Source organism: Symphalangus syndactylus, chromosome 6 (genome assembly GCF_028878055.3).
Source record: "Symphalangus syndactylus isolate Jambi chromosome 6, NHGRI_mSymSyn1-v2.1_pri, whole genome shotgun sequence".
Classification (NCBI taxonomy): domain Eukaryota; kingdom Metazoa; phylum Chordata; class Mammalia; order Primates; family Hylobatidae; genus Symphalangus; species Symphalangus syndactylus.
The window spans coordinates 64,478,240-64,489,716 of record NC_072428.2 but is presented as its reverse complement, the minus strand read 5'-3'; the positions used below and the strand labels follow the sequence as shown (position 1 = coordinate 64,489,716).

Sequence of the window (11,477 nt, the reverse complement as noted above, 5' to 3'; positions counted from 1 at the left end):
TTCAATAGATATTAGCTATTATTATCCAAAACATGTTTTCCAGTGCTGTTATTCGATGAACCTAAAAAGGTTAAATTGACCTTGTCAGGGAGGAAACAAAAAGCTCAGGCACTGCTCCCCATGAAGCCTGCCTATTAATGATTTTTGGTCAACAGTACTGTTTATGATTTCCAGTCTTCTCATTTGCTCGGCTTTCATGCTCCAGAGGCAGCATGCTAGAATAGAAAGGCACTGTACTTTGCCATCAGAAGACCTGGGTTTGGGTTCAAGTTCAAATCACACTTTGTGTGACCTGGGCAAGTCACTTTATCTTTCTTGCCAGGGGTTCCTTATCTGCACAGTAAGGAGGTTGGACTCCCTAATCTCTAGGACTCCTTGCATTCCCTAAATTCAGTGAATACCAAACAAAGTCATTTAGTCTCTCGGATCTCTGGTGCTCATCTGTACTGTAGCACTCCTGATACCTTCTTTAGTCACTGAGAGACTCAGTGAGAGTGAAAGTGTTTGGTAGACTGTGACAGGCTATGCAAATATAGGAGTTGATCCTTACTATTAAGAGCTTTAACCCAGAGTAATACGCCTTGCTGTATGTGCATTGGTGCAGGGGCTTTTTCCACATTTTGTTGTCTTTGCCTACCCCTCACTGAGTTGGGTGGATCCACCTTAACAAGGTGTAGGGGAACACGAGCAGAGGATGGGGGTACACTACTGATGGTGGGAAAGCATCTTATTGGTTAATAGTGGTACATCCCAAACACCAATTACTGTCACTGCTTCTAAGGCTGATATGTTTATCAGGATGAGTTACAAGGAAATATATGTACCCAGTGAGCGAGAATGCTGCATGTTCACCCCCTGTGATGTAAAATATGAGAATCTAGGAGGGGCTGTTTTATAATTCATCAGGTTCTGCTAGTGAGTTCTGTCGGAGTCTTAGTTATAAAGGCAAGTGTGAACCGGACAGCAGACAGGAGAACCTGGCACCAAGGAGACGGAGAAGCTGCCTTTGGTGCCTCCTGCCTCCTCCCTGCTTTGTTCCAATAATTTTGTGCTCGGTAAGTTCCTGGCTTTGCTGCTAATCGTTGTTGTTGAATAAGCTTGGCAAACGTACCCATAGTTTGGAATATGCACTTGCTGTCAGAAGTGTGTGTCAGTGTTTGGGCTCCTGACAAATTCCACAATTTCCTTTTAACGAGCAAAATAGCTTAAAAGATGAAAGAAAACCCGATGAATCAATTATTCACCTTGATCCTTGGAAGGCTGCTTTCTTTGGTTGCTAAAGTTTCTCAGGTTTCATTCTATCAGTTTCATTTGTTGGGTGAGCTTTGAAAAGAACAAGTCTCTTTGTCATGAAATTGTTTTTCTTAGCTGCCAAAAGGAGGTATGTACGGGGTGGTTTGTCCATCCCCACCCCCCTAATTCACTCTCCTTAGCGATCGGCAAATCTTAAAACAGACCGTTTGCCTGGTAACCAGCTCCAACCGAGCTGAACCTGTGCAAGGCAAGATTCAAATTGCAATCTTTTGTGTGAACAGAACTGAGGGGCTGTGAATAATTGGCATTGTGGCGATTATTGTGAAACTCAGTATGGTGGTAGTCCTGCGTTTTGCCGGGATGGGATCAGAATCCAATGAGATTTGCATTTGGCATGCCTGTTGATGATGTGGGAGAGGGAGTGAAAGAAAAGACCAGATCGTTATGGAAAGAGCTGTACGACGTACCAGCAGGATGGACAAATGCAGAAGCATGACTGTTGTATTTGCATGACTTGTGGCTGGCTGTTTTCTCTAGTTTCATTATCACCATTAACAATTACCTGAAGCTGCATTTTGGTCTCATTTGGGTGGGCTCCAGGTATTTGCTCCAGGTCCTAGCTCCAGGCAGGATGCGTGCTAACTCCTGGTCAGCTAACTATAGGAAGTCATTTCCTCTTCAGAAGGAAAGAGAAGTGAAAGCTGTACCTTTCTAGACTCTCTGCTGTGTTGTTTTGCCTCTGTCCAAATCTCATGGAAACCGACAGCTTGACGTACTTTTTTTTGCAATAGCAGATTTAACTGTGGTGTCATATGGCATATTATATATGGAGAGGAGTAGCAAGGACATTTTTTTTCAAATGTTTCAAGTGTGTCTAGCTTGTTGACATTTGCTTTATTTCACTGGCAAGTAGCTACTGCCTTCTAAACCCATAATTGTTTGTCCAAAGTGTTTACCTGTACACTATTGTAATTTCTCTTTACATGTAGAATCTGTAGATTTGACAAATGTCCTCTTTAACCTCAAAGAAAGCAACTCATTTTAGCATCTCTTTGAAAAAAAAAAGTATGCATTTTTTTCACCAAAGATTTAGCTTACTCTTTGCTTTATTTTTTGCATAAATATTTTGGTTATCGGCACCACCACACTTCCAATAAAGTTATTTCTCCTTTCTTAGTATACTTTCTGATTATACCAAAAACTTGGCAGATTTGGAAAATGGAATATATATTTTTTCAGGAACACTTTTTTGTACATGCTTCTTTTGTCCATAAATAGCTTTTCCATATTTTCCATTTCTCTGAATAAGTTCTGCTTAAAGAGCAGAGGAGTGATGTATTGTGGTTGGCACTTAGGGGTGTGTAACCTGAGATTTGGTTTCTAATCCACAAGCGGCTGCCCCACAAGGGGTCTGTAAAATGTCTTGTTTGGCTCAAAGCTTCTGGATAGAGCAATGATGATTAAGATAGGCAATTCAGCAAATCATCGCAGATATAAATGAACATCTGTGTTTGATGCTCCAGCCAGCCTATGACATTTTGTAAAGCTTAGGTCACACAGCTGAAGAGTCCTAAAAGTGTTAATATATCTTAATGCCAAGAACAATGCAGTTTATTTGTTGTAAAGTACCTTGGAGCTGTACTGTACATTAAATTTTTTAAAATTACATGCCAGACTCCATGGTTTATTTTACAGCAGTAGCTGGGTTTTGATTCAGTGTGGTTTTATGGAAAAATAAACCTATGTACCAATCTCAACAAACTGAATTTCTTCTCATTTGGTGGTGGTTTGTCTATTTTCTCCACCCACCCATGATGAACTCTATTTATAGCAACAAAAGAAAAATTAGTATGAGTTATTCCCAATTAAATTTACAGCAAGACAAATATAAGCTGTGACAAGAACCCTCTTACAGGGCACATACACACAAAACCATGTCTCTCAAAACAGGATTAAAAGCGAAAGAGGCAAATGTTAATTTTGCCTACGTGACACATATAATTTCCTTTGAGAGGGTAGGGAAGGTGGCAAAAAGGACAGGTTTAAAGGTGCTGTTCAAAGACCTGGCTCAGCAAGGTGTAAATGGAAAGGGCAGGGGTTTTGTGTCCCCAACCAAGTATTATTGTCTGCACCTCATACTCTTTATCTGTAAAATGGAGGAGGGGAAAATTAGGAGAATTAAACCAAATTGATGACGTAGGTAAAGCAAATAGTATACTGTTTAGCACAAAGCGATGCCCAGTGAAGGGTAGTCATTATTGTTGTAAATTGTATTTTGTCAAATATATTAACTCATTTTGATAGATGTTGATTTTGAAAGAAATTTGCATGGTAAACAGGAAGATTATACAATTTTTCTAATTAACAAAATATACTTCTTATAACTAGATCATTTTGTGTTTTTGTTTTTATTTTGGAAACCTAGTAAAAACAGGGTTATTACCTTTCTGTTCACTTTTAACTAATTCCTAGAATAGTATCCAAAGTCCTTACATAATTATTTAAAGAATACATTTTATTTCAAATAGAGAACATGGAAATAAACTGATGCCAAATAACATATCGTAGCTTTCCACGTTATTTGCCAAATAACAACTAGGCCATAATTCCAGCCCTGACGTTGTATTAAAATACCTGACAATACTAGTAAATATAGTTTATGATGTCCTAGGCACTGTGCTAATGGTTTTACATGCATTTTCTCATTTAATCCTCATCACTACCCTACCAGGTAGATCCTATTTTGCTTTCCATTATCAAATGAGGAATTGATAAAGAAAATTTTGTTTAAATGTACTACTAATGTAAATTGACATGTAGCAGTGCTAGGATTTAAACCCACGCCTGTCTGATTTCAGGATCCACACAGTGACCAACATGTTGGAAGTATGCAATAGACTTTGCCCAGCTCTTCACACTTCCATTTTGGGATCTTGGCCCCATATCTGCTTTGATTTCTCTCCTCATATGTTTAATCCCTCTCAGAGTTTAGGGAATATTTTAAAAATGAAGTTGGGGATTTCCTCGTTCTCACTTTTGGTCTATGCCAGTTAAGATCACATTTTCCTGAGCCATTTCTCCTATTTTTACCGAAGTATAAAATTTGGTATAAAAAATGAAACATAAAAAGATCATAAATCTACCAAATTCAAGGCAAGCTCTGAAAGTTACCCTAAATCAGTACCACCCTTTGAACTGAGCAAATTTCCCCATATCTCTGGCTTTAGAGGAGGCTGTAGGCCAAGATGATGGACTCACTTAGATCTTGCTCTCTCTTCCTTCTGGATCACATTCAGGGTACATAGGACCCAATATTTTTTTCCCCAAACATCCCTAAGCTCACTTTCAAGAGGTGTATGATGTGCCTCTCCAACCCCCTGCCCCTGAGTCTGAGGGGAAACCAAGAGCCTTCTATTTGCATGAGGGTAGGAAATAGGGCAAGGGATGGATGCTGTTAATCACTGCTTTCACTCATGAGCTGAGATGTCCACACATCTGCGTGAAAGGTCTTTTGTGGTGCAGGAAGAAACTATGAAAAAGAAGAAAGGCTAGCCCAGGACTGGAAGCCTCTGCTTATGTTCTTGTTCTGGGTCCCAAAAATATGAGTCAGCCTACCTTGAGTTGCAGAACATTTACTTCTATTTTGGAGTAGTAAACTAAAATTCCACTGCGTTGGTTTTGTGGGGCTTTTGTATGTTTTTGCATTTGACTTTTTTCCTCCATTAACCCAAAAGAAATCATTTGAAGAAGGAAGAGGTCAAAACAGTGATAATCTCAGCTTCAAGGGAAGACATTGGCTTTTCTAGTTCAGAGGGCATAGTCTTACTTTGGAAAGCAATTTTAGGATTGGCTGGATTAAAACTGTCTGCCATTTGTCTTTTAGGGCACTTGAAAACAGTTGCTTGGAAAGACCCTAGCTAATTTCAGGTGTATTTTCCTTATCTCTAGTTTTAAATTGCAATCGTAACACTTAGAGCTGAGGACTAATAGAAAGCTACCTGAAGGATCCAAGTGGAACCCTGCCTCACAGGAGAGGTTCCCCCTGTAGGAAGAGTCAAGTGAAAGCAGAGATGGCTATCAATGGCTTTGTGTGGCCTTATGCCATTACTACAGCCCCTTCTGTTTAGTGCATCATTCTCCCAATCGTTCCTTTTCATCTTATGTCACATTGGAGACAAAGACCCTCCTAAGGAGAATTAACAGCCAGGAGTTCTAAGCAACAAATCTTTGTAATTATTAAGAACTTTGAGGTTTGGGGGATTTTGTTTTTGTTTTTTAATGAAATGAAAGCTATTATGCAATTAACATGAATGATTTTTTCCTTTTATTTTTGTTTCTTTTAGTGTTATTTTCACAAAGTAATTTTCTAGGTGGGAAGACAGAATGCATTGTTGGAAGTATTCCCTACTACTAAACCTTGCAACTTTGCTTTCCTTAGCTATAAAGCAGGTTTAGCAATTCCTGTCTCACAGGCGGTTGGGAAGATGTAAATGAGATAACTTTATTTCCCAGTATTAGCTATGCTGTCATCCATATGAAAGTGTCTGACACAGTAAATACTTAACGCATAGTATGCCTACATTAAGTGTTCACCCAATCTGAGCAGTTAAATTGATGACTCTGTGAAGACTAATGGGTGCCATATTTATTTTGCCTAGAAGAGTTGGTAGTAGGGATGGTGCAAAGAGACAACAAACAAACAAAAGCAAGACAAAGCATACCTTTGGTGGTAGTATCTCCATTTTATTTTTAGTTTCTTCTTTATGTTTTATTTATCATTTGAACTTTTAATCAACTTGAATCATTCATATAATTATAAGAAAAGGGAAAACATACCTTTAGGAAATTAGAGGAGAAAATAGCTGTTAATATACTGTGAACATCTAACTCTGAAAGAGTCAAGCCAAATATAAAAAAAATATGCACAATACTTGGGAAAGCCATGTGTTCTAGTCAGAATAATCCAGATTACCTTGCTTTGTTCGGTCGTTTTCTAGTTCATTTGTCTGTTATTAGTTATTTATTAAGCATGGACCATGTGCCAAGTGCTCTGCTGGGTGATAAGATAACAAAGATGAAATATTTTAGTCCTTGAACTCAAGGAGTTTATAATCCAAGAGACATGGATAAATGGGGCCCTTAGTTGCAAGTGTGATTCCTTCTCAGCCATGACAGTAACAGATAAGGCTGCTTTCCATTGTAAGTAGTGTCAAGCTTGCAAAACAAAGCAGTTTTCTAGGTGGAAAGGCAGAATGCATTGTTGGAAGTATTTCCTACTACTAAACCTTGCAACCTTGCTTTCCTTTGCTATAAAGCAGGTATAGCAATTCCTGTCTCACAGGAGGTTGGGAAGATATAAATGAGATACGTTTATTTCCCAGTATAAGCTATGCTCTCATCCATATGAAAGTATCTGGCACAATAAATACTTAATACGTAGTATGCCTACATTAAGTGCTCACCTAATCTGAAAATATGGCAGTTAAACTGATGACTCAAACTGACTTGCTCAACAAAGGGAATATATACTCATATTGGTGATTATAACTTAAAAGTACATCAGTAAAGCTAGCTTCAAGAGGTCTGATCCTGTAGCTCAGCTCACAATGTTGTCAAGAAATCCCTTTTGGTCCTGCCACACTGCCTGTCTTTGTGTTAGCTTCATACCAAGACTAATTGCCCTCATGGCCCCAGGACAGTTGCCAGTGGCTCCTGGATAACTTGTTTTCATAGTCACATCCGGCTAGAAAGAGATCCTGGCAATGATTCCTAGAATTCACTTTGAAGAGACTGGCTTCTATCCACCCCTGAACATGAGACCAAATCTCCAGCCCCATTCTAAAGCTTAGACAGGATAAAGACAGTCTCCCCAGGACATTATGAGTCCTTAACTGAAATTTGGCAGCTGTTGCTGTTAGGATGGGATGGTGGTGGGGAAGGATGCTGGAAAAGCATCCAGCAGCCATCTATAACTTGTGAAATGTACAATACATAATGTACAAATGTCTACTAGAGTTAGTACATAACATAATGGAATGAAGGCCAAGCATATGATGGTGCATGTCCTTAAATTGGCTTCCAGGAAGAGTAGGAGTTTGCTAGGGGAGAAGAAAGAAGGAAAGGATTTGAGGTAGAGAAAAATGCTCTTTGCAGTCACAAAAGCTAATGAAGTAATTGTTTAACTCTCTGCCTATCTTTACGTTGACACTATTGCAGAAATCACCAGACAGCCAGAAGCCATGTGCCCAGTAGAATAAGGAACAGGAAACCTAAATCAGTCTCACCAAAATTTGTTGTTGAAAAATGACCATTGAGTTATAAGCTAAACCACAGTCAAATGTTCTGATTCTTTACAACGTGGATACAGATTTGGAGTCAATCAATGTGAACTTTAAAATGTATGTTACCAGGCTCAAGAATTATAGTATTTTGAACAAAATCATCATCATCACCTTCTTCTCCTTTTTACTTCTGATTAAACCTGCTCAGAGAAGATTAATGACTTATACAATAACTCAAGTATATTTGGATTTTGATATCTTGATGTTTGTGATGCTAAAAAATATGGTAAGACAAATAAGAATATATTTTGGTACATGTATTTGTAATTGTGTGGTGTATATCACTTTGGGAATGAGATATAGAGTAAAATATTTGTTAACAAAATGTCAATGCTTCAAAGAAAAATTAGACTTCACTCTGATTTCTGGATAATTCAAAGTTTATATAATTCATAAGTTCTTCAGCCTTTGGCAATAATCATCATTTCTTTCCACTGAGGAAGTAGAATAGTTCCTTCATTAAGATTGTACTTAATGGGCTTGGTAATAGTTTTCCACTAAAATTCCTGACTGCAAATTTAATTAACTACACTTTGGATTGTTTTCCCACTTTTACAGCATAGAAGAGGAAGTGACAAAACTGTGATTTACTTTCTATCACAAGCGTGCTCATACAGTTCATAATTTTCTGGCATCCAAATGCAATGATAAAACATTCTTTTTTCACTCATGAAGCTTGTCTCAGTGCTGTCAATCCACCTATCTGGTGGGTATGCTCCTAAATATTCATTTTTCTATCTAGCATCTTTCCAAAGAACAGACAATAATAGCAATAAACAGAATCAAAGTATATTTCCTCTTGCCTCTTGCTTCTAGTGTATAAAATCTGTTCAGAAAACCTGCATCCAGGCATGAGTAAGTGCTCCCAGCCCAGCTGTGTCAGTGAGGAGCCCAAGACTTCTGTTTTAACTCAGAAAACATGCTTGAGTCAGAGAAGGGTACAGTGACCAGGTAGGAAACGCTTCCCAGGGCACTGGCTTCTTTCTCTTCAGATTAGACAGTTCTTCAGTGCAGAGAAAGAAGCAACTAAAAATAGTGGAGGGTGACAGATAATGTTTATTTAAAAGCACATATGTCATATAAGCATTAAAAGGTACCATTATTGCCGTGACATAACTTCATTTCCCCATAGCACAAACCAGATAAAATCTTCTTTGTCTTGTTTTGTGGCTTCCTTGTACAGATACAGAAACTGTTCCTTGGATGAATTTCTTACCTTATCAGTAAGTGTGTTGAGTTCCTGACAAAGAGAGGATGCCAAAGAAGTATCAAAGATGCCAGCACTAATATTCTGGCTGCAGGCAGTGCTTCTGCTTCTTAAAATATTGAAATATATTCTTGTTAGTAAATAGCTTCTACCCTGGGCCCTCTGAGTGCGCCTCTCCAAGCTGCTTCAAACTGGAACCCCTGAATCCCTTCCCTAGGACTCTCACACATCTCCATGGTTGAGCAACTAAAGCATTAATACCTGGCACAGCTAGTTGTAAATATTTTGACATCACTTCTATGTAATACTCATCTTTTTAAAGAACTTATGGCTACAATTAGGGAGAATAACATTTAGTCACAGAAACAATGTGTAACTAAGTATTAAGATGTTTAAGGCAGCCCTGTATGAGTTTTTAAAAAGTGGTAAAGGAGATATTTGAGGTTGTCTGGAAAGACAGGTCAGGGATTTGAATAGGGCAGAGGTAAAGGAGTAAAAGACAATGGCAGAATGTACAATTTTTAAAATTCATTTACTTAACAAATAATAAAATTCTCCATTTGTTTACTGCTGCTGTGTGTAAAGCACTGAATACATGTTATCTCATTTACTTCTCACAGTAGCACTATAAAAATAGAGGAGAAAATGAGGCTTGGTCACACAGTTGGAAAGTAGCAGGACAGCACATATGATACCCACCATTTCCCACAATGTGCAAGACACCGTATTAGGTGCTGGCATGGTGAATATGAAGACGTATCTTTCTACTTGTAAGGGCCAATGGCAAACCCAAGGAAATATTGGCAGTCCCTTAATCGAATAAAAAAGTGCTAGTGGGCCTTCCACCATCAACAACCTCATTTTAAAATATTACAGGATAATGCATTATTGTCTTGCTTGCTTCAGTTGCCCCACTAGCAACATAAAGAGTAAAATGTGAGCCATAGGGTACTACCTAAACTCATTATAATTTGATTATCTGATCTTCCACCATTAGTCTTCTCATGACCTTTTCATAACATAGGACGTTAGAAAAAGCAATAAAACACGCAGTCAAAATGTTTAGCCTATTGATAAAGTGTTGCTTTCCATCTTGAAATGGAAACTGAAAGAGCGAGCCTATTTATTAATGATTCCATGGCAAATACCGCTTTTTTAAAAAACTCTCCAGTTATGCCTTGCACAACAATGAGCATGTGTTTGTCAAGACTAAAAATTATATGGAAAAATATATGTTTTTAGGCCAAAACATAGGCATTGCCTCATTTCTTACTAAAATACATCACAGAGAGTTTTTTTGTTTGTTTTGTTTTGCTTTGTTTTGTTTTTGAGACAGAGTCTTGCTACGTCCCAGGCTGGAGTGAGTGCAGTGGCACTATCTTGGCTCACTGCAACCTCCGCCTCCCGGGTTCAAGTGATTCTCCTGCCTCAGCCTCCTGAGTAGCTAGGATTACAGGTGTGTGCCACCACACCCAGCTAATTTTTTTGTATTTTTAGTAAAGACGGGTTTCACCATGTTGGTCAGGCTGGTCTCACACTCCTGACCTCATGATTCGCCCACCTTGGCCTCCCAAAGTGCTGGGATTACAGGCGTGAGCCACCGCATCCGGCCTGAGAGTTTCTTGAAGGCAGGGATTTCATTTCAGTCATCTCTATATGCCTAGCATCTCACATGATGCCTCAACACAAACACACCAAAAATACTGGTTGATAAATGCCGGCTGATACATCCTTCAAAGAAGGATGGAGACAACATGAGATAGAAAAGGTGGGGAAGAATTTCTGAATCTGAGCTAGAAGATGATACAGGAATTTACTAGATATACAGAGAAGAGTATTGTTAGGAGTACGCTGAGCAATGTTCCCAAAATAAGTAAGTGTGCTCACAGAGTTTGCATGTTTAAGAAAATCAAGGAGGCCAGGCACGGTGGCTCACACCTGTAATCCCAGCACTTTGGGAGACCAAGGCAGGCGGATCACCTGAGGTCAGGAGTTTGAGACCAGCCTGACCAACATGGAGAAACTCTGTATCTACTAAAAATACAAAATTAGCCAGGCGTGGTGCCTGTAATCCCAGTCACTTGGGAGGCTGAGGCAGGAGAATCGCTTGAACCCGGGAGGCAGAGGTTGCGGTGAGCTGAGATGGCACCATTGCAGTAGCCTGGGCAACAAGAACGAAATGCCACCAAAAAGAAAAAAAGAAAGAAGGGGAAGAAAGGGAAGGAAGGGAAATTAAGGAAAGCCTCGATGTTTCTACAACATGTTTTTCTCCTGGTGTCCCATTTCTCTAGATTTTCTTCCTTACTCCCCTCCCCTTTATTTGTCTTACCCTCCACTCATTCTTTAAAACTCAGGCTTCTTCAATAAATAATTGGCAAAGAAAAAAGAGACATAGGGGAAACACTTAAAAGTAACAAATTGTAAGCAATGAATATTTGTATATTTCAATTCAAACAAAACATAAATGGTAAAACAAGGCATGACGATGAGACAATTGGAATTTGGACATCAGTTATATACGTGGTGACAAGCTATCGGTAGTATTTGAGATGTGACAATGGTATTGTGCTTATATTAAAAACAGGCACAAGTACCCTTATCCTTTAGAGCTACACACTGACATATGTATGGATGAAATTATTTGCCTCAAAATAATACAGGAGAGGGAAAGTGAG

The 11,477-nt window shown here is 38.9% G+C and overlaps 1 protein-coding gene across 21 annotated transcripts in view; it reads left to right on the top strand.

Annotated features, from left to right (window-relative positions):
- DLG2 (discs large MAGUK scaffold protein 2) overlaps positions 1-11,477 on the top strand; it is a 2,194,174-nt gene that overhangs the window by 1,953,136 nt on the left and 229,561 nt on the right. The gene's annotated exons all lie outside the window — the stretch shown is intronic.